Consider the following 23281-nt stretch of genomic DNA (forward strand, 5'->3'; position numbering starts at 1 on the left):
TTATTTACATGACAAAAGATTACAGAACTTCAGCAAAATGGGCAGCGTCGTGTGATGTCATTTCAGTAAACAGTGATTTACTTCACTCTACCTATTTTCCAAGAATGTCACCATCTCTATAAGAAATAATCTTTGTCATCTAGAACTACTTTGGTGCCTCCGTATCCTGGAAGAAGAACTATCTCCAACTTGCACACTTACTGGTTGGATCTCTCCATCCTTTCCCTTAGGTCTTGATCCCACAGCTACGAGTTGCCTGCAAGTACTTTGCCTTGAGATTTTTCTGCAAGCATAACACCTCCTTTGGTGACAGTTTCAGCTGCACTCCTCTAAACCACTACTTGGTCAAACAGCAGGAGAAACTTCCTAAATGCCTGTCCTGCCGTGCCTTTGGCCCTGCAGCTTAGGCCATGCTGTCCCTTCTAGTTATTTTTTGTGTTTCTCATCCACCACCAGAAGATTTTTGAAAGCCTGGTTCAGAATATTCAGGAAAGAGGAAAAAAATTATTGCCTGCCATAGCTGCTCATGTGTGCACTCAGAATGAAAGGAAATTATGGTACTATAGCTAATTTTTAATGGAGAAACACACACATTGCTTCACTTTATACTATATTCTTTCACATATGTGATTTAGAGGGTAGTCTCCTGAGAAGAGGGGTCCACTGATTAGATTTTGGCTCTTCATTTTCTATGTAAAATTAACCGCTCAAAGTTTTAAATTCTTCACTTAAAAGGTGGGTCCTAATATATATTTGTTGTGCTGATTGAATCAAAGCAATGCCAATTAACCTAGTGCTTGGTGCACAATATGCTATTCAGAAGCAGTACTTAACATAATTTTAGCTACAATAATAAGAGCTACTGCTTTTATTTGGTGGACTGACTATGAAGAACATAGGAAAATCAAAGAACTATTGAGTTTTGATATCTTTTTTGTTATGTCCTCAAACTAAAAACAAATAAAGAATACTCCCATTTTCAAAGGGTAACTTGGAACTACATTATTTTGTAAGGCTGCATTGACCAAAGAAGTTTTACTCAGGAAATTATAACCCAATTATCTGAACTTTAAAAATATGAGAATGAAAACAGAATTATTTTGTTTTGTTTGCATACCACACTTCACAGGAACCAATTTTATTTTATCTTTTTTGTTTTTGCCTTTTGAAAGAGGGTCTTGATGTATTCCTGGCTGGCTTCGACTCACTATGTTGCTCAGGCTGGCCTTGAACTCCCAGCTATCATCCTGTTTCAGCCTCTAGGGTACTGGGATTATAGGTGTGTGTCACCATGCCTGGCAGGAACCCATTTTAGAAGCTGGTAAGGCATGAACCTCTTGGAAGGTATGTCACAGATCCCAGGAAAAAAACAAGGAAGTTTTGCTTCTACAGCATGACTTGGCCATCTGCTAACTAATCCTGAATTCTAATGGTAATTTAGTAGATTCAACACATTACTGTCAGGGCAGTGGGAAAGGACTCAAGGTATAACTGAATGCCGGTCTCAATACAAGAGCTCTGGTTCTGCCAGGGGTACAACAGTCACATCCTTTTACTTTCTCAGTATAGTTACTTGGGTAAAGGGCAAATCAACAAGAAGAAAGCTCAGTGCAGAGAGACATGCCAGCCAATTACTTATGACAAAGTGCAATTCTCCCAAATGAACATACATGTCTTATTTTTTTATGAGTAAACAGCAGGATATCAAAAAGTACATGGGGATTTCACACATCTGAATCAACCTAGTAATTTAAAAATAATAACACACAGTTAAAACTATGTTTTAAATTTTACCCTTTAGGAAAAAAAAAAAAAAGAAGTAAGTTTTCCATCTTATATATCATCAAGGTAAAATTTCTTCAGAAATATCCAGCACGGGTTCTGACCACCAGGAGATAGACATTTTCCCTAGGAACCTTAGTGCTATATAGAATAATAGAATAGGGGACATTTAATTTGTACCTTAGGCAGCTATATCCTGGCAGATTCAGTAAATCTCCTGCATTCAACTCAGCCTGAAGAAATAGAGTTACTTGTTCTCATGCTGAGTTGCAAAACCTAGTTCTTCTTGGAGTACTTGTAATTAGATGGAAGAAATCAGCATCATGAAACTACACATGGAAAGGAGCGGGTTGGATGACTTTACTCTGACATTTGATAATGCATAACTTCAGAAATGATCTAAATAAAAAATCTCTTGAATTTTATCCAAAAAATAGGGATGATAATGGGTAACAGCAGATTTGGAATTACTGGTGTTTCTACCTGTGGGAAAATATCTAATTAGCCAGGAAACAGATCTAGGTTAATTTTGGTAGATATTTCATTGTAGTTATTACCAGTATCCCAAGAGGACTTCTGTTTATGAGAAAGTCTGGTTTGCATCATGCTTCTTATTTGCACCTATGCTTATAGGGATGATGCAGAGGTGAAGACTGAATCAAAGTAGTAAAGATTTGGTAATGGAGCCTGCTGGTAGACAAACTGAGAGCAGAGCAGAGAAAAAGGTTGAGTGCTCATTTGTGGGACTGTTGTACCCACAACAGACACTCTAAAACTTCCAGCTGTGCCAAATATTTTGGGTCTGCATTCTACTGGCCTTAGAAGACCAAGAGCTCCCTCACTTTCAAGTATAGAAAGACTGAACCCCAGGGCTGGGGATTTAGCTCAGCGGCAAAAGCGCCTGCCTGGCATGCGCAAGGTTGTGAGTTCGGTTCCCGGTACCGGAGAAAAACAAAACAAAAAAAAAAAAAAAGAAAGACTGAACCCCAAAAGCTTTACAGCAAGCAACAATCAAGAGGTCAAAAATCTAGCAGACTCAGAGAAAAACGCAGTTATCTCTCAACCTGACCTTGCTGATCACCACTTCATAATAAGCCACACACCTCTCAGATTGGTTCCTGGAATCATTAACAGTTACCCTTCAACAATAATATACACCAAAAGAATTTTAGGACTAAATTCCTTCAAGACTTGGGTAGCTGTCTAGGGGCTTTCAAAGGAATGAAATGAATACAATTTTTCTGGGGAGTTCTGTATATGTAATCTTCTGATTAAGAAGTTTTGCAGCTTTCACTAACATTGTAATAATAACCAATACTTAGCAAGTACATTGGGTCAGGCAGTATATGTTTTATATGCAATAATGTTGTGTACTCTTGAAAGTCACATGATGTAGGTCACCTTCCCATTCAGACTGCAGAGGCAGAACAGAGGCTGTTATACATAGTCCTTCCAGTGCTCTAGGGTAGTAAATGGTAGAGCTACAATCTAAACTGGCTGCGCTTGGCTACAGAACTTTATGCTATCACTCACTTTTTAATGCTGTCTCCAAAACGCATCCACAAAGGTGATGTGAGACGCACATACTCTGGCTTTTCACATTCTCATGGTCACACAATCTTTGCATACACTCTTTGTTAAACTGGTTGATTTTCATTTACCACTGTATCAGAGTATTCTTGTGTCTTAATTTGGTTTGTGGATTCTAAAAGCCTAACTTTAGCACACTGTCAAAGATAAACTGAAAAATAGGTTGCCAGGGAAATGGTATCATTTATAACGTATTTTACATGTATAGTATATATCATAAGACAGTATTATTATTTTAGACCATTATTGTTATGAATTGTTCACCTTGCCTTGGTCCCACTCTCATGAAGCTCACAGCCTCATTAAGTAATTGTTTTCCTTGAATCTCAGCTGAACCTATCCTCTAGTATGTCATTGTTCCCAGCTGCAAAAACAGAAGTTACTGACACCATCACCACTGCATACTTATATTACATTCCTTATTCTGAGAAGTTCAAAGTATTTCACAGGCCCAACACAAGCACTAGAGAGGCACAGCATGTCCCAAGAGTGGCATTTTATACAGTGCTTCAGCTTCTGAGTGCAAATGCTGGCACTTAAACTAAAAAGGGAAAAACAAATTCCCTCGCCAAATTTTCTGGATAATTCAGGGTTGTACGAATGTTTGAAATAAATCTGCACTTGGCAGTTCTTAAACCCAAGGTCCAATTTGAAATCTTGGGTATCCGACTCACCTGCAGTTGTTTTAATCAAGAAAAGAACCTCCTCACTTTAGCTCCCCAGGATCTACCATCTAATGCAATTCAGTGGTGACTGATAAAAGGAATAACAGATACATATCTTAACACAGAGGGAGAATTTATCAATAAGAGGGGCAACTGACTACAAATTTAGATAAGGAAAACTGTTTCCTAAACAGGATAATCTTTGGATAAGAGTGTGATTCTGTCTAATGAGATGATGAGGAATTATCTGGATCAACAGGGAAATTGCATGACCAATCAGCAGTTACCTACATATCCCACTTACTAAATATTCAACAATAATCCAAGACAAACCCAGCCTTCTTTCATGTTTTGTAAAAGTGTGCAAACTAGAGATGTGAACAACTAGTCAGAAAAGTAAAGTCACTCTACTGATGCTAAAGAAATCAGTAATGATGGGAATGAATCTTTTTGTGAGCTGCAACAACCAAAGACACTGGTGAAGGCCTCCTGACATCAGTGAAAACATTCCTCTGATTGCTGTCAAGGCTGGCAGACGATGAGTCAGGAACAGAGTAGTGATCATTAAACAAAGGAAACTAATTTTTTGGTTTTGGTTGGGTAGTGAAGAACCACCTGTCAGGCCTCCCTCCCAACAGGTGCACCCCTAACTTGGGTGCATTTATTTTGAGTTCTATTCTAATTCAAAGGTCCCAGGTCTAAAATCAGATTGTAATATTAGAAAATAAAATTAACAACACCTCTTTAAGGGTTAGAAATGAGGCTTGTGTTGTTACGCCCCGCACATCCACAGTGACCCACCCACACTTGAACCAAAGCAGAAAAGATGAAAGCAAAGGGAAAGCTGATTCTGATCCACCCAAGTTCCAGTTTTATCTCACTCTTGTGAAACCATTCTCTGATTCTATGAACACAGTGTACACCAGGGGTGAAGAAACTTGTTTTTTAAACACACTTAACAGAAGGCGGCATCTACTGTACAATGGAAAATGTCATGTAAACCGAAGTGAGCTTCCTCCCTACGCATTCTGATTTATCACTGTAGGTAGTTGTTATTACAGCTAAAAGATTACAATTAAGCCTTTTGCGCAGCCCCTGCGAACAAATGGCACTGTGTTTGTATGCTCAGGAATCACTTCCTTGGAGCAGTCCTCAGAATCCAATGTGAGGAATGGCCAGGGAAACCAACCAGAGCGCATGCCTTGAAATCAAGTCATAACTGGAGGCTTTCCATCCACGTTCCCTGTATCTCAGTTTGCTCCATTGGTTGCACCTTGAACACGACCCTGAAAACCTCTATTCAACCCATAACCAGGACTGAGGTCTGGCTCTTACTTTTGGCCCCAAACTTTAAGAGCTTTTGCAGTAGACAATATGTAACAATGTAAACACGTCCTCTCTAAATGTATCCCTGCCAAGTGTGTAAAGCTCTTGCTCAGTGTCTCTTTTCTGCTCACAGTATGGGCTGTCCGAGGACTTGGCCCAGATAAACACACAATTCTACGCTAACTTACACTATCCTGTGGGAAGACATCGGCACCCACCCCCCAATTATTTTGGTTTCTAATCACATGAAAGTGGAAGAAAGTGTGATTTAGAGCCAAAAGGACCTTAAGTAAATCATGACCTGCTGCTTACTAGTTCTGTAATATTGAGCAGTTCACCGAGCCTCTCTTGATTCAGTTTCCTCTGCTGTAATAGAAGAGTGACTATCAGAGCAGAGGCAGGAGGACAAGGAGAGGAGAAGGAATAGCAACAGGGGGATGGATATGCTCGAAACATACGCATGTAAGAAAATATAACCAGGAAGCCAATTAATCTGTATATGCTAATGACCATAACTAAAGCAACAGCAACAACAGAAAATTTACTTCACAAGGTGTTTGTTAGATTTGAAGAAACAAATACAAAGTGCACAGCACATGACAGTTTTCCAAGGACAGCAGTTACTTAGTGAGATTAACAACGTATCATAACATAAGAATTCAGATGGACTGCTGTCTGAATTTACACTAGCATTTAATGAATCTCTATATAATTGAACTATTTTATTCATTGCTCCTAAATTTTAATTTGCCCAGTAGTACCTTTAGCACCTTGGTGCATTTCTTAGAGAGATAATAATGTTACTATGGAAGACTTTCAAAAAGATGAGTTTCAATAAGCCCGTGATGCAGGTGGTAGTTGACCAGCTGGAGAACAGATTGGTCATACCCACTGGGATGAATGGAAATAAAGTCCCTCTTTGTGGCCCATCTTTCCTATTGATGGGTGGCCATTGATGTTGCACAGGACTGTGAAATATTCTTTGGTTCGGTAACAGCGTGCTATACAGTATCAAATGTTACAACTGTTGAGGATTGCAAGCCTACTTATTTGCTTAACCAAATTGCCAGACTAAAATGTTCTCATGATTTTCTACAGTATTCAGATATTTGAAGGATTCTGGCTTTACTATTTACCAGTTAAACCTTTGGGTAGACAACAAATACAGCTGGCTGCATCTCCATTACGATTACTTTTTGTGGTGTTGGAGATTGAACAGGCCTAGTATATGCTGGGCAAGTGCTCTACCGCAGAGCCACAGCCCCATTCCTTCTTATTGCTATTAATTTAAGTTACTTTATAGCTCCCTTTTTCCCCTATTAAATATAAAGGATTAAAATAATGGCTTTCTACAGACATACTGAATGTTATTATGCCAATGTCAGAAATGCTCGGTTGGTTTAGTACATAAATTCTTGGAAGGCTTGCTAATTATTCTAATTATTAGACATCAATAGCAACAAATAATATGTACTACAAACACAGAGGAAATGATTAGCAAAGGCTAAGAGAAATCTACTACAAAATGTTTGGAGGTATTATAAAGAACTCTGCTGATGTTGCATTAAGGAAAATAATTTTTAAAAGCTGAGAAGTTTTGTTCAACCATATTCCATGTTTCTGCTATAATGTACTGTCTCACCAATGGTCCACAACAATGGAGCCAATGATTATGGTCTGGAAGCTCAAAACTGCAAATCAAAACAACCTTTTTTGTCTAAAAACTAAATATCTCAGGTATTTTGTTACATCAGTGGAAACCTGGCTCGTATGAATGCTAAGCCCAGCAAGGATAGCATCATAACCTTTGTGCAGCCAGAGTTTCTCATTGTGAATGAATAATTTTTTATAAAGCAAAGAACAAAAATGAAGAAAGAAAGGAAGGAAAAAGAAATAAAGGGAAAAAACCAAGAAGTACAAAGGGCAGGAAAAAGAGGCAAAGTGGAAGAAAAAGAAAAGTACGTAAGAGAAATACCGCAATAATGTACAGCTAATGAAAAGCCTGTTGTAGAACAAAGGACTCATTTGGAAACTTGCATATGCTGAGACAGTAAGGAAGGCTGCCAGAAGTGTAACATGGAGTTAGAGGAAAGCCTGCAGTACATCGGCACTGATGTGATACAGTGTAGAAAACGGAGTTCAACGATGTGGAATACAATGTGAGACCTTCCTGCATGGCAGATTTGGAGAGCAGAAAATAGAACTCAGCCTCAGGATACCAGCTTTGTCCTGCTTAGCGATAATTCTGAGTCTCTACTGTCTACCAGATGAAGACCCACTGGGTCTTCACTTAAGGTCCACAAAGCAACTCAAAGAAACAGACAATATTATTATTTTTTTTCTTACACGTGTGGAAACTGAAGAAAGAAAAGGTCGACTATCTTCTGAAAATCACATAACGTGTACAAACTAAGAAAGGGATTTGAAATCAGGTCTCTTGGCCTCCACAGGCCAAGGTTGAAGGACCAGGTAGACCCTGCCAGTCCTCAAGGTCACACTTGGTTAAAAATGTCTAAAGGAAGGCAAAACAGTCAAAATGTTCAAGAAAATGTTAATAAAAAGAGCCAGACCCTGTAAAATATAGGTACATACAAAGAAAAAAGTATCTTAAAAGTTTCTATTCAGGAATTTAAAAAAAAATTAAACAAAACAGGATTTGTGGCTTATGACTTGCCCTGCAAAGCTTATTTGGGGAGACAGTAAGAAACAGTTTCAGCTTTTCAAAGGAAACAAACCCAGAAATTTTTTACTAAGTCCATTGTTCTTCATCAGTGAATGCAGAATCCGTGGATTTCCCACACTCAGAAAACAGACTGACCTACTTGTCTACAAATACATACTCTGGGAACCCAAATAAAACAAACAGTGTAAATGTTCATCTGAGCTTATGAAGAAATATAGCAAAATTATAAACCCTAGAATGTATACCCATTGATAGAAGATCTAAACATGGCTCTAAAGTAAAATAAATATAGACTTAACTTAATAATTATTTTTACAAAATTCCTTTGAGAAGTGAAGAAAAATAATGAAAGCAGATTAACAGAGTCTGTTGCATAAATCCAGGTTATGGTAGAGGCCAGAAAAGTAAACATAAGTCAAGTTTGTATAGTAAGAAGCCAAAGGAGATACTTCCCCTATTGTAATATATATTTATTTTAAAATAAAAGCTAAAAGTTAAAGAATAGGCATAGATTTTTTTCACATACAAAAATGTATGGATGACAAAATTAGCTGCATGTGGTATAACATTTCAACACAAAAAACACTTAAAAGAACAAATAAGTTGAATTTACTTGAAGACAGGTGCATCAAGATGAATGAATCTGGTAGGAAAAAAGTTACTGGGAGCCAAAGCAGTGTTTAGATAATTTAATCCACTTTTATCAGAAGAATATGAAAGGCTTACTTATGTAATAGCTATTGCAATATTGGTAGGACATATGTCCTACAAAAGGCATTTAAAAATAATTCATGGATCAATTTAAGAGCTTTGAAAGAAAAGGTGAAGATATATTGAGCCAAAGGGAAAGGTCTATAATGCCACTAAGGAAAACCACTAGTGTCGCTGATTATGATGGAAATGCAGTACAAAAAACTCCGAAGTCAATAATAATTGCAAGAAAGTTTACTAAAAGGGGGCTGAGGATTTAGCTCAGTGGCACAGTGCAAGGTCCTGAGTTCAGTTCCCGGTACCAGGAAAAAACAAAAAAACCAAACAAACGAAAGTTTACTAAACATTTACAATATTTTTCTCAGTTATCATCCTATGGAAGAGGAAGCCAAAACATCATTAGTGACAGTCAAAATGACATCAAATAACTTTCAAAAAATGTGGTCAGAAATAAATTCACATCTTAAAAAAATCGTATTAATGTTAAAGTAATGATAAATGGATCATGATTCAAGTAAGGTGATTCCTAAAAGAACAAAAGGACTCCTAAGGAAAGCAGGAAATAAATTAAATTTTAAAAAAGATCAGTGGAAAAACTGATCAAAAAGTTAAAGAACTGGCCCTTTGAAAAATAACAAATGTAATCAAGAAAAATTTTTAAAATCACTAATAATTAAAGAAACATTAAATATTCAGGCAGTTTTGAAAACCAATATAAGAGGTGCTTATAGTATTAGAAAGTATTATACATAAAATAATTGGTTAATAAATTTGAAAATCTTCTGATCTGGACATAATTCTAGCAAATGTTAAAGAATTAAAATAGAAATAATTCCTCAAAGAATTACCTCTAAAAAAGGTTTTGGGGCCACATGGTTTCCTTCAAACTTACAAGAAAGAGTGATCTCAATGGTTTCCAATAAAAAAACAAAACAAAACAGAAGTTACAAAATTCCAAAACTTACTTTGAGGAATTAATATCACCTAATACCTAGAACTTAGACAGATGCCAGTTTGGGTACAGAAACCTGACTCTCCACTTACTACCTGTACTACTTTTACATGAGGAGTAAATAAAATAAACCTCAAAGCATATTTTAAAACATTCCTTTATCCATTGTAACAATTTATGTTAACTAGCTCCTATAATAAATTAGTGTGTGTGCTCGTGCACACACACAATCTTAATTTCAGTTAACAAAAATATGAACTATACATCTCAGGAAAATAAACTCAAAGACATAAAATGTGTTGAAACTCAACCAATAGCATATTAAAGAACTAAATTTAATTCATCAATACAAGCAGAGAATATTAAGAAATCTATTGTAACAAATTATATAAACAAATGTAGTGTGAGATACAGTAAAATAGTCCCAACAGATATTGAGAAAACACTCAAATGTCATTCCTAACGAAACCAAATGATGCATACGCAGGATGAAAAATGTCTCACAGAAAAGCAAATGTCCATAAAAAGAGAAACTAGAGACTTAAAATAAAAAGAAAAGAAAAACCCAGAAAATCAAGACCTAGACATGAAAGTATACTATACCATTCTTGGTAATGAACATTGTTTGAATGATTATCTAATAGGTAATGATAGAAATGATAATAGAAATGATACTACGTCAGTTTCTGTATTTTTAGTAAGTATTCTTCATATACTTAAATTCATTTAATCCTAGCAATAATCCCTTGCTTTTAGGTTATTGGTCCAAACATCAGATGAAGAACCTGAAAGTGAAGAAACTTAGGAAACCTAGTTTTCCCTTGATGTAGGCTACTCAAGCATTAATGACAGAAGCAGGACTGGAACAGAAGTCAGCTTCACTCTAAAATCTGAACCTGCAATGAGCAATTCGTACTATCTCCCAATAAGAACAAATATGAAAAATGACCACCAAAATGAACCAGTAACTAGAATTAAATTATTGTTATCAAATGCCATGAATGTATTTCAAAAAATCCAAAACATCTACCACCAAAAGCACATAAAGATTCCAGGCTACAAACTGTAGTGAGTCTCGTTTCTTAGAATGCCTACACTCTGCTCTTGAGTGTGTACTTTTATATTCTGCCTAATAAATGCTTTTATACCTCGTTCTGGGAAAAAAAAATGAAGCAAGAGATGGGAAATAACACAACATAAATTAAGGCGCTACAGATAAGAAAAATGTACAAAACAACGGCTCTGCTACAGATAAACAGTAACTAGTTAAAGACATTATGGTAATAGTATAACAAATATTTATTATTCTAAAAAGGAGATAGATTTTTTTGACTAGGAAAAAATTATGTAAAGAAACCACAGGTTTATAGAATTGTTATAAATTTTCACTGGGATTGTTTTTGAAATAATACAGAATGATTGTAAATTTTATCTGGAAAATTGTGTAAGAAAATTGTGTAAATTTTATCTGGAAAATTGTGTAAGATTGTAAATTGTATCTGGAAAATTGTGTAAGAATTTTATCTGGAAAATTGTCATAAATGGAACAACTTAAAGAATGCAAAACAAATGTTGGAGAAGATGTATTATTTAACAAATAGCATTGAGCAAACGGGATCTCAATGAAAACTCAACTTAGGTCCTCACACTAAAATAATCCCAGTGAAATAAGCACTCTTGGTGAAACATTCAATAAGAAAACACTAGATGAAACTACACACTGTTAATGAATAGATTCTGAGACAGGAATGGACTTTCTAACTTAATGGTTCTTAATCATAAGAAACCATGTAGTTTTAACTGGTATGCTTAAAATTCTGCAGAAAGTACCAGAATACCATATACGACTCTCTAATCCTAATTAAAGAATGCATGAAAGACACATATATTCATGGAATAATAATTAAAAGGTGAAGAAAGCTCTCTATGTCAAAGTGGTATGAGGAAACCTGAAAGCAAATAACAAGTTCATAAAGTATTTTCAATAACTATGGAAAAGGAATAATATATTGTTTACATACAAGTAAGAAAAACATTACCATCAATGATCACTAGGTGACACAGAGAGGGTTCCTAATCTTACTATTTTCTTGAGGAACTTTGAAATACATTTCTGAAATTCAATTTGAATATTCAGTTTTCCAACAACAGAGATAGCACCCACAGAGATATAAAACCTTTAATTTAATCTTGCTTGACTTCAGATTGCATAAAGTATGGTTTAGTTAAAAAGGCTGACTTAAAAAAATGAGAATGGGTCAACAAAATGAACAGGGTCTGAAGGGAAATCAATGCATGAATTAAAGATAATAAAGTATGGAATGTTTTCCTAAAAAATACATAATTTATATTAATATTTGAAAATAGCATAACATTAGGAGTTATTACATGATTCAAGCATAAATCAGCTGCTGAAATTTGTATAGAAAAACATTCATTTATAGATGCCTGAATGATTTATAGTCATAATTTTTACAAAAGGTATGTATTATTTTGGAGTCAACATATAATTTTAAAAGTAGTTCTATTGCTAGTAATACAGGGCCATAGGATTGCTCTTTGAGGCATTCATCAGTGTTAAATAAGTATCTACTTGCTCTCAAGACATCAGTGGCAAAAGGAACGAGTGGGATGTTTGCAAGCAGCACTAGGATGAAAAAGGCTCTCACTCTCCTGGATTTCAAAGATGAGTAAAATTTTTCTCAGTATGGGAACCAATGTGAGATTGGTCATTTTAAATTTTGCCAAATAAGGATAGTCATACAAATATAAAGCTTTGTAACAAAATAGTATGTAATTTCTGAATACTTGTAAGAAAACCTTTATACTCGTATTTTAAAAACAGACCATATTCAATAATCATTGTTCTTCTCCTTTGCTTGGAGATTCTTTTTTTATTTTTATTTTTTGGTTTTTCTCCGGTACCAGGAACCGAACTCACGACCTTGCGCTTGCCAGGCAGGCGCTTTTTGCCGCTGAGCTAAATCCCCAGCCCTGCTTGGAGATTCTTGAACATTCAGCAAATAGCATCTCAACAGACCAGATAGTCCCTGGGCAGTCTTCCAATGTCAGGATTGTCCCACAAACTGGTAACAATTATTTTGGTCCAGGTATGTTCCAGGTATGGGATCCCACATAACTGAGGATTTCACACAACGAAAATTATAACACTGTTTGCATCTGTTACAAAAAATGAGGTCATTAAAGTTCGATTCCAATGGCATCTAAATCCAAAGCAGAGAGTAGGGATTCAGCATGATTAATTATGATCAATTCCTTATCATGCTCTCTCCAGGAAGCTCAGCATGCTGGGAGTCCTCCATGAAGGTTCCCCATAGCTAAATAACTAGCAGAGTTCACTGAGGGCCAGTAAGCCAACACATCTCCATTCCTTCAATTTCACTCAAAGTCTCTTTTTTCTTCTGAACATCCCCTGCTTGCATCTCAAATACTTCAGATAAAATAAAGTGCCCACAGAACACAGAAAAATATTCTTCCTGCCTCAAAAAAAAACTTGATCTTTGAGGTGATGCCAGTCTTTAACTTGTTTTCAGTCATGCCCAGGCATGTTTCAAAATTTGTAGAAACATAAAATAATTATCTGATTTAGGCTTTTTTCTTTATCATTTATCATGTGGCTTTATCGTTTGATTTTCCTTCTCTATCATTTGGCTTTTTATTCTAAGGCACAGTCATGACTGTAAGCACTACTGGATAACCAAGGTGAAGTATGGTTAATACTGCCAAACTATAACTCAGTAAAAGCTCACAAAATCCAAGTCTAAACTGGATCACTGTTATGACTCCAGGCACACGACAGTTTTGCCTTACTCTGTATTGCCATTATTCAACCTTTCCTACCCTTACCCTCTATCACTTGCTACCATAATACACATTTTGCCATTATTCAACCTTTCCTACCCTTACCCTCTATCACTTGCTACCGTAATACACATTTTGCTTTGATTTTTCCTCCATGGCAGGTATAATTACTTCTAATCTGGGCCCAAACTGGAGTGTGGGATCTATTGCAGTCGGGCTGAAACCTCACACATGTACCGGCAGCTCTGGCATGGAGCATGCATCCTTTACTCAGATGTATTCTAGTTCTTAGCACAATGCCAGGCACGTATGGAATTACATTAAAACCATGATGTTACAAATCTGCTATTCATTCAAAGATAAACTGCAGTTGCAGAGATGTGAAGCAGAGATCTGCTTCAAAATAAATTATAGTAACAAACACAATTCCATGAACATTTCTTGAAGGAATCAATCAATAGTTAGAGTTTAAATTTATTGGCACTATATCCCACTATCTACAGATTCCTGAATAGATAGCTATACATACTTTTAAATAATTACAGGAAAAGCCTCTTCTGTTATTTGTGAAATCAGAACATATATTATTACCTACTACTACCCAAACATCGTCCTTGGTGCTAGGGTTACTGCGGCACACTGACTTTGAGGAAGTTTACAGTCCACAGCAGTTTTCTTATTGTCATCTAGGGATCACTCAATGATTTTGAGAGCTTTGCAATATACATAGTTTAAACAACATTTTAAGAGGAGCCACTTGCACATTAAAGTAAAAAAAAAAAAAAAAAAGCCTTAGAAATATAGCTTAAATCCTTCTTGTTCTATAAAGTCTTTCTAAATCACCCTTGTTCAACATTTTATCTTCCATCTCAAAACTCATGGCTCTTCTAGTCCTGGGTACCCATTTGTCATTAACTATGTATTATTTTTGTTCTTACAAACAAAAAGGTGATGTGGTACGATGGTAGGTTCTCTTGTCACAATGCTTGAGTTCAACTTCCCGACCCTGGCTTGCTGCCTGTGTGAATTTGTAAGCCTCGTTCCCTATGTGAAACATGATAATGCCTACTTTGCAGCACTGCTTTGAGGATTAAATGAGATTACCAATGTAAGCACTCAGCTCAGAATTTGGCATACAGCAAGCATTCAGGGAAAGTTGGCTGCTGTCTTTTTCCTTCTTTTTGTCTTTTCTTTCTGGTACTATGCAACATCTCCACACTCATAGGCATCAAGGGCAAGAAGCATCCCTTTGCTCCTGGATGGGATACGGCAGTCGCATGTGCTATGATCCTTACTGATTATGAATGACACTATGAGCCTTCACAGACTTAGTTTATTTCTGAAATATGCAAAGACATGGAACTTTACTTTGTCTTAGTCGTATATATGATTACTCGGCAAAATTCAGACTTATCTATAGTAAAATTCAAACTGTAAACATATGATGTCTTTCTTCTTGTACTGCATGTTCTATTCCAGGTATCACACTTTGTTTCATGATGAGTATGCTGCTGGGAGATTTCAACACATCAAATGCCATAATTGACTTGTTTTTGTCAAGATGAATAAATCTTACATGTTAGTGAAATGACACGCTTTTCAATCTGTCATTTATACTTCTCTTATTTATTTTTCCTCTCATACTGATGGCAAAATGTATTGAGATTAAAACTTTTTAAAAAGGAGAAATAAATGCTGGTATCAGCTAAAAACTAAAACCTGATTCTAGAATCATTAGGAATAATTATGCTCTGTGGAGTAAATGACACAAAATATTCTAAATTTTACACGACAAAAATGTCCTAGAAATTAAAAAAAATTATACAGTGTAGGCATAAGCTGCATTCTTTATTTTATTTCCTTTTTTACAACATGGAAACTGTCAGCTATATATACCATCCATGCCCCCGATGATGATTAGCATATTCTGGGAATTCACCAACCGCCGAGGGCGCTGATAGACTTAGGCGCAGCCACTGTGGGAGACGTTTGCTACCACTCTCTCTGCAAGGCTGACAGGCCCAGGATCTTCCTGTTCCCTCAGGTTTTATGCTTCTTCCAATTCCAGAAATCCCATGGGAAACAAGGACACCTATTTCTATACGGTACCACAATCCATCCAAATTCAGCAAAAAAACCTCAACTTTGGCTTGCTTTTTTCCTTTCCCCTAGGGCATGGATCTAATCCATTTCCAATTGGCTGTATCGACTGGTGAACATCAACTCCACCTACTCCTCTAGCCTGACAGTAGTCATCGTCACAGGCCACCCCATCTATCCTGGACAATGAATGACACCAGTTTTCTGAACAGTTTATCTGCTTCCTCCCGCACACGTTGGCAATTTGTAATATGAGGCACACCTATCCACTGACACTTGAAAGTGATATTTGACCAGCTAGGCAAGGAAAAAGCCTAGTGATCAGAACAGGGTTAAGAACTATTCTTTTATTTGTTTTTTTGTTTTTTCTTCTCATACCAGGAATTGAACTCACGACCTTGTGCTTGCCAGGCAGGCGGTGTGCCACTGAGCTAAATCCCCAGCCCCAGAACTGTTCTTTTAAAATTATAATTATTATTATTATCAGCACTGTAATGAGGACATGTTTTCAGTGAGGAATATATTTTCTAAAATATATCTAAGCAGAGAGGCAGCAACAATCCCTTAAGAAGTTTTCTGTCCTCAGTTCAGCTTCTGAGCATCTCAGCTCTTCCACACGGTTCTTAGTTTCCTCCTCTAGGAAGGAGATGCAGACCTCTGGCAAAATCTCAAGATAATTCTAGGTGAATGAGCCTATTGACCAGGGCTTTCTGGTCATAATGGATACCTTTGGAAGCAGTCCTGTTTGAAAGCATTACTTAAGGTACAAAGTCGAGTCCAGGGAAACTTGGCTTCTACATAATTTGAACTTGAAAAGTGCTAGAGGACAGAGTGTATTGTCTGTGTGTATGTAGACATAACAAAGCTATTTTCATGCACAGTCCTGGCAGAAGGCCATGGTAACTGCTCTCTGGGTCTGGTTACAATTATTTCACTATAGGGAATAATCCAGGACAGTACATCCCTTCTCCGTCCGCTCAGCCTCAAGTTGAGATGCGTGCTGTTTTTACCCCGCATACATTTTCGGCTCTCCTCCTCAGTTACCTTCTAATTGTGCTTACCCTTCTCCCACTGTATCTCTCCACCTTTCAGGCCAGAAATCTCGGCTAAGTTCTAAATTCACACAGGAGATGGAGATGTGTGGAAGGAGGGGTGGGAGAGGTAACCACTTCTTTGCCTTGGTGACCATACCAATCTGGGCACACGTGCCCATATTTCTCACTACGATGTACTTTGTAAGTCTGAATTGAAAGAAACAAAAGTGGCCTACAAGGAAATGGTTGGCATGCCCTTTGCAGTTTTACCTCCATAACTAAACACATTTGTATTCCCTGCCCTCTCCAACATTTCATACGGCTCAATGTGGCCCTTGGGAAAATTGTTAATAGAACATTTATACTGAAATGTGTTTTTAATTAAAGCAACAAAAAAGAAGATAAGATTGGCTTATAGGACATCAGTACTCAGATGCAAACTAACCTCAATACTTAGAAATGTTTGTGACTAACAAATCCTTGAGTGACTCTCTTATTCACATTCAGTTCTAGAAAATCAAAGTCCTCCTTCCCCCAGTGAGCTACTTTCACTCAAAACTAAGTTGTTAAAAACTCCAGATGCCCTATCCTCTCAAATGTCCCAGGTATCACTTTTTCAAAGTCCGTGTATCACAAATATTTTGGGCATTTCCTTACATTTTTCCTGCATTGGAAATACACGCCAGTGAGACAGATTATAATGAAAGGTAAAGCAAAGACATATGTGGTTAATCAATCAGAATTATGCAAAATTTATACCCGTGAACTTCCTGGGTCTAAAAGAAATGCAGATTTTTAGTTCCATTTCTTGAGAATTTTCAGAACTTTTTTTTTAAATTAACAGCATATGGTATGAATCATTTTTGGCTAAACACTAACTTTTCACACTTTGACCTTTCCATGTCTGACATGATCTTTTCCACTAAGGACAAAAGGTAGAGGGATTTCCCTATGAAATCAAGAGAGGGAACAATGTCAAGTCTTTATATTATCCAGCCAAACCCTTGTTCTAGTGAATGACAGAGAGACAGACAGACAGACAGAGAGATTCAGGCAGAGAGGGACAGAGGGATTGAGAGAGTGATGCGGGGGGAGAGACAGAGACAGAGAGAAAGACAGAGAGAGACAGAGATAAGGTATGAGATGAGGCAAAGTAGGGAGAATGTACAGAAATAAGCATCAATGAAAGGGCCTGGGACATTGAAAATTTTTGTTAACTTCTTTAGGATTCAGTTCCCTTATAGAAAAAAGCAAAGTTTGAATAGATAGATTATCGAATATTTGTTGAGAACTGGCCCTGTGAAAAATATCTTGCTTAGGTGTCACAGAGGGTATAAAAACCATGTCGATGGAGAATACAAAAACCAGATTTCCAACTTGAATCATCAGACCTAGCCATTTCTATTTTCAGTGACGCCCCTCACCCTCCAGTCTCTCTCCACAGACTACCCGATTGGCTTTCTTAACTAATTCATGTACATCTGCTAATGAACATTTGCTTCCCTTATTAGATTCATTGAAGCCAAGTTGACTTTTTTAAACAAGTATTTGAATTGTACTATGCCTAATTCACTTAGTATATACTATAACATGTTCCTTTTTTCTAGTGTCCAGTATGTATATTATATACACCTAAAGATTTTAGATACAATCTTTATTCCCAAAGAGTTTAAGCCTTGTTGGGAGGAAGATATTACATATAAAAATACTGAGTAAAGTAAATTGTCTAAATGACCTAGAATTACATTCTGTTTTTCTTTCTTTTTTTTGGTACCAGGAATCAAACTCAGGACCTTTCGCTTGCCGGGCAGGTACTTGTGCCACTGAGCTATATCCCTGGCCCTGTATTCTATATTCTGAATATTCAAGGTATGTTTTATGTCTATCTATAGCATACTCTATAAAGCAGAGGCAATAGGATAATTGTAACAGGAGGGAACAGAAGTAATAAAAAAGAAAGTGGGTAAGTCTGCCTAGAAAAGTGTAAATGTGCATGCGTGTGTATATAAAGTATACTACCAGCAGCAATGTTTACTATGGACCAGATACATTTCTAGGAGAGTAAAAGCTGCCACTCAATTTGTTTATTTTCTAAATTTAGTTGTAGATGAACTGAGTTTTCTCAAAGTAACTTACTCCTGTGGCCCTTTAGACGTGAAATTTAAGAATAAGGTTTTCAATCACTTATAGAAGGCTTTGTAGAAGATTTTTACTACCATTACACTTCTGTGTCCTAAATAATGTCAGAAGTTACTATCTGACTCAGTGTCTTTTATTTATCCTTTGCTATGCAGAATAACATTTCTCAGTCGCTGAATATGTACAGTACCAATTTTCCAGTGGAGAAAAAAAACTTTGAAATTCAAGGTAAAAAGTTCCTTTGGTGAACTTAAATTTTGAGTTTCCTGAGTTAATGTTGACATTTTAACATATAAAATACTCCACTAAAATAGTTTCTTTTTTGTATCAATTGCACAGTCTGGTCAGGAACACTTTTAGCAAAACACAGTTTATTATTCTGAGCCTTCTACTTTTATGAGTGCTAGTTGTTTTAGTTTTATAAACCATTTTATGTGAAACATCATGTGCTATGAAGCATCTCTTTTCCCCTCCTTCCCTGAGTCTAGAGCACCAAGGACGTATACTAGGATCTAGGTACCAAACATCTTACAAAAGTGACTTGGCATTCTCCTAGGTTGCTAATCTAAAATCAGCACAACCATCTTTCAGTACTTTCCTGTGTAAGAAATCTGCTTCTTGGTACATCCATTTTATTTAAGGTTTTTCAGTTTCACTATATATAGAGATACCATTTTACATGGCAGTGACCCAAATGGTAAATTAGTTCCTTGTAATTACTGATTACACATTCCTTGTTCATTTGGCTGAGAAAGTAGAAAATTGCTAAAAAAAAAAAAAAAAAGAAAAGAAGAAAAAAAAGTTTATAAACTTTCTGAAACAGTAAGTTTGTTGAGAGTACACTGCTAACATGAAAATAGTCCCCCCTTTTAAGATGTCAGTATTTTTTTTAATTTAATTAAAAAATTTTTTAGTATTTTTATTTATTATGAGATTATCTATGATGTTCAGAAGCATAAGGGAATGTGGAAGAAATTGCCTAATTTACCAAAGAGGCCAGATTCATGATGTGAGTGACAGAAGAGCTATAAAGCTTCATGTACACAAACCCAAGAGGCTCAAACCTAGCCAGAAAAGATACAGTACCAGAGTGGCAGAGAAACTGACTCATTCCAACCTTGGAAGAGAAGAGTCATCCCCTGGTACCTATCAGTGGATGGTTGGCTCCAGGGCCGATCATACCTCAGCATCCCTTGGTATTCAACTCACTGCATAAAAGGGCACAGTATTTGCATATAATTTACATTTATTCCCTTGCATACTTTACATGATCTCAAGATTACTTAGAATCCCTAACTCAATGGAATGCTATCTCACTAGTTGTTATTCTTATTGTCTAGGGAATAGTGACAAGAAAAGCCTGTAATTGTTTGATACAGATGTAAAGTTTTTGTGGAATATTTTGACCCATGATTGGCTGCATTCACACATGCTGATCCCGTGGGTGTGGAGGCCCCTGCACTTCCACGCAAGAATCTGGGAGAGTATTACAAAGGAGTTTGTTGCAATGTATACTGCAAAGATTTCGCTTTAGGAAAAAGATGTCTTGGGAGTCCTGTGAGCTGCCACAGCAAAGTTATTTCATGACCAAAGAGTTGTTAAGTTTGGATAAGAGACAAGGGACATTTTAAGTTTGTCTGATTCTATGTTTTGTATTTGTTTTCTTTGCCAAGAGGCCATGGGCAGAAGTAGCATCCATAACAAGACTCCCAGTTCTACTGATCCTGGCAAGTCTCCCGGACATAAAGGAATCAGTCTGGGGGAAAGCTTAGGACGTGGAGTTTTCCCGTTGTCCCTATGCTGAATCAATATTCTAATCTAGTGACAAGCAGAGAAATAAATGATCATTTTCCTCTTTTGGGTAGGGATACCTGGGGCATGCAATTAAATGAACGAGCAAGACTCAACCCATGGGCTGGGGATATAGCTCAGTGGCATAAGCACCTGCCTGGCAAGCGCAAGGTCCTGAGTTCAATTCCCAGTACCAAAAAAAAAAAAAAAGACTCAGCCCATCCAGTTATTCAGCAAACCCTGATAAGGTAGGCCATACATATTAGGAGGGAAGGCAGTATCCCCAAGCCTTACTTCTCCTTGTTGTGGCTTTCCCTCCTCTCCCCTTACAAGGGAGAATCCTGTCAATCTGGCTCTTCAGCTTGTGAAAGTAAATGCTGAATCTCAAAATCTCAAATTCCAGTGTTGCTGAGAAATAATAGTGTAGGAGGAGCTCACAAGGCTTGGGGCTGGGTAAATGGGTGGTGGACATGTGCAAGGTCAGGATTTGCTCTGGAACAACTGCAGCCTGGACACACTGTTATTTGAGCACCTCTCTACAATTTCTCAGTTTTAGACAATTTCCATTCAAGGTGTATCCCTGCCTACCCTGATGGCTTATTTTGCTGCTGGATAAACATTAATGCCTGGCCCCCTTTTTATGGTACTCAGACCCCCTTCCTGTAAGTTTCACCTTTGCTTACAGGCACAGATTGGCCTATAGGTCAAACCAATGAAGTATAGGAAAAGATTTACTGTTTCTCATTTTATCAGATTGTTTACCAACTATTTTAGTCCTAAGACTGAACTGGATTGCTACACTCTTGAAATACAATGGACTTTCCAGGTATCCTGACTTTGGGGAACTTACCTCCATGCATAAGAGTTTGGGAAAAAAGAAATCTTTAAAAAAGCTCCACATGCAAAAGAAGAGAAGGCAGTTGCAGTTTTTCAATATGTTACCAAGCACAAAGTAACCTTCTCTAACTAAGCAGGCTGTTGGAGGCTTAAAGTATGGATTTACATTTCATCTCAAGGAGTGTTCAAAAGGATTGTTGAAAATAAAAGTATTACAGTAATATCCAAAAGAAGCAGAGATCATCTAAGTATGTGCAGCGCCAGGATAGTGATAGGATGCCAACTTTGAGTTTGCAATCGTAGCACTTTTGTAGAATTCCTGTTTCTTTTCATCAAGAATTTCTGATTTTTGGGGGGCAGATATGGAAATATTCCAGCTAAAAAAACTAGAATATCAGAAGGAAAACAATATATTCTTTAAAAATCCAATTTAGAGTGCACCGAATTAAAAACACAGACAACTCAACTGAGACTTCTGCTGCCAGAACACTCTAGCGAAAAGTTGTCAGGTGAGAACTTCGTAGGATAGGTGCCAGTTCCTTGCTAAACCCAAACTTTTAACACCTTAAAAGATACAATGTTTAAAACGACTTCATATTTAACCTTGTCAAAAAGAAAGGAATCCAAGCATTCCTGGGGGTCTGCCTGTCTCCCACTGATGAGGATTAGGCAAGAGGCCACCTAAAAACACACCAAGTTCAGAGCCCAAGTTCTGCTCCCTGCTGCAGTCCATGGCTTTAAATAACTGCAATTTACTGCATCCACAGTATGGGAAAGCAGGACAGCCTATTTTAACATGGGCTCCTCATCTTTCAGCCGGGGAGCCAATGGATGTGAGGAAGCCCATTCGTGCAGCATTGAACTGGCACCGCTAGCACAAGACCTGGGCCTCCCCTCTTATCCTGTGTTCCTTCCCTGTCACCTGCTATTGTTCTACTTCAGAGGATGACTGCACGAATGAGTTTCTATTCCTCCCAAGGGGAGGCACACAAAGCTATTTTTGCAACATAGTGATGCCATTACTCCAGGCCTCCACCCCCTTTTGATCCTCCTGTGGGGAGCCCCTCAGACAACAGACCCTTGATTGCTTTTTTAAAAAAAAAAAAAAAAAAAAAATTCTTGGACCAGATGTGTTTGGAACTCAAAAGTTTTTCAGAGATGGCATTCATAGCATGTATGACACAGAACCTCCAGTGGGGTCTAAGCCAGCAGCTCACAGTCAAACACATAAATATTTCTGCACTGAATATAGAAATTTTCACAATAAATGGAATAAGTAAAGACCATAAACAGTGTCAAACCAGTTCAGGGCAAGCTTTGCCCTTAAATGAGTCTGGAGTTAAATCTGCTAAAGACGTTTCAGTTTCCCAGGTATTTTGGGTTTTGAAATTAAGGACAAGAGATTTTAGGTCTGTATTAGGTTTTTGAAACATTATAACACATTAACTTATTTGTGTTTTGAGGAGGGAGATGAGCCTATTGCAAATAGCTTAATTATACCTTTCCAAGTAATCTTTTGGACACAGAATTTGATGATACTGAACAGCATTTGAGCAAAGTGGATTGTCCCTGTCCCTGGGCTCCTGTTATGTGACCTCAACATACTTCGTCCTCTCGAGTCAGTCAGTGACAGTGCTATTGTGAGATCTAGGGGCCAGAGTGGGCCGACCTCACTTCTGAGACTCGCAGGAACATTCCCAGACTAGAATAAAAACCTCACCAAGACGTGGCTCTGGGAGCCAATTGGCATGCTCGGATTATGACTCTATCATAAAGTCATTACACAGTTGGATTATTTTAAGCATTTAAAAAAACAAAATAACTTCTTAATTTGAGGACTTTTTAAGAA

General features: G+C 37.2%; 1 protein-coding gene and 1 pseudogene across 2 annotated transcripts in view; both read right to left on the reverse strand.

Annotated features, from left to right (window-relative positions):
• Window positions 1–23281, reverse strand: part of Pcsk5 (proprotein convertase subtilisin/kexin type 5) — a gene marked incomplete at its 5' end in the record, with an annotated part of 418607 nt that overhangs the window by 197869 nt on the left and 197457 nt on the right.
• LOC102008880 lies at window positions 83–23182 on the reverse strand (annotated as a pseudogene).

Source organism: Chinchilla lanigera, unplaced genomic scaffold, assembly GCF_000276665.1.
Source record: "Chinchilla lanigera isolate Chin_1 unplaced genomic scaffold, ChiLan1.0 scaffold00111, whole genome shotgun sequence".
NCBI lineage: Eukaryota > Metazoa > Chordata > Mammalia > Rodentia > Chinchillidae > Chinchilla > Chinchilla lanigera.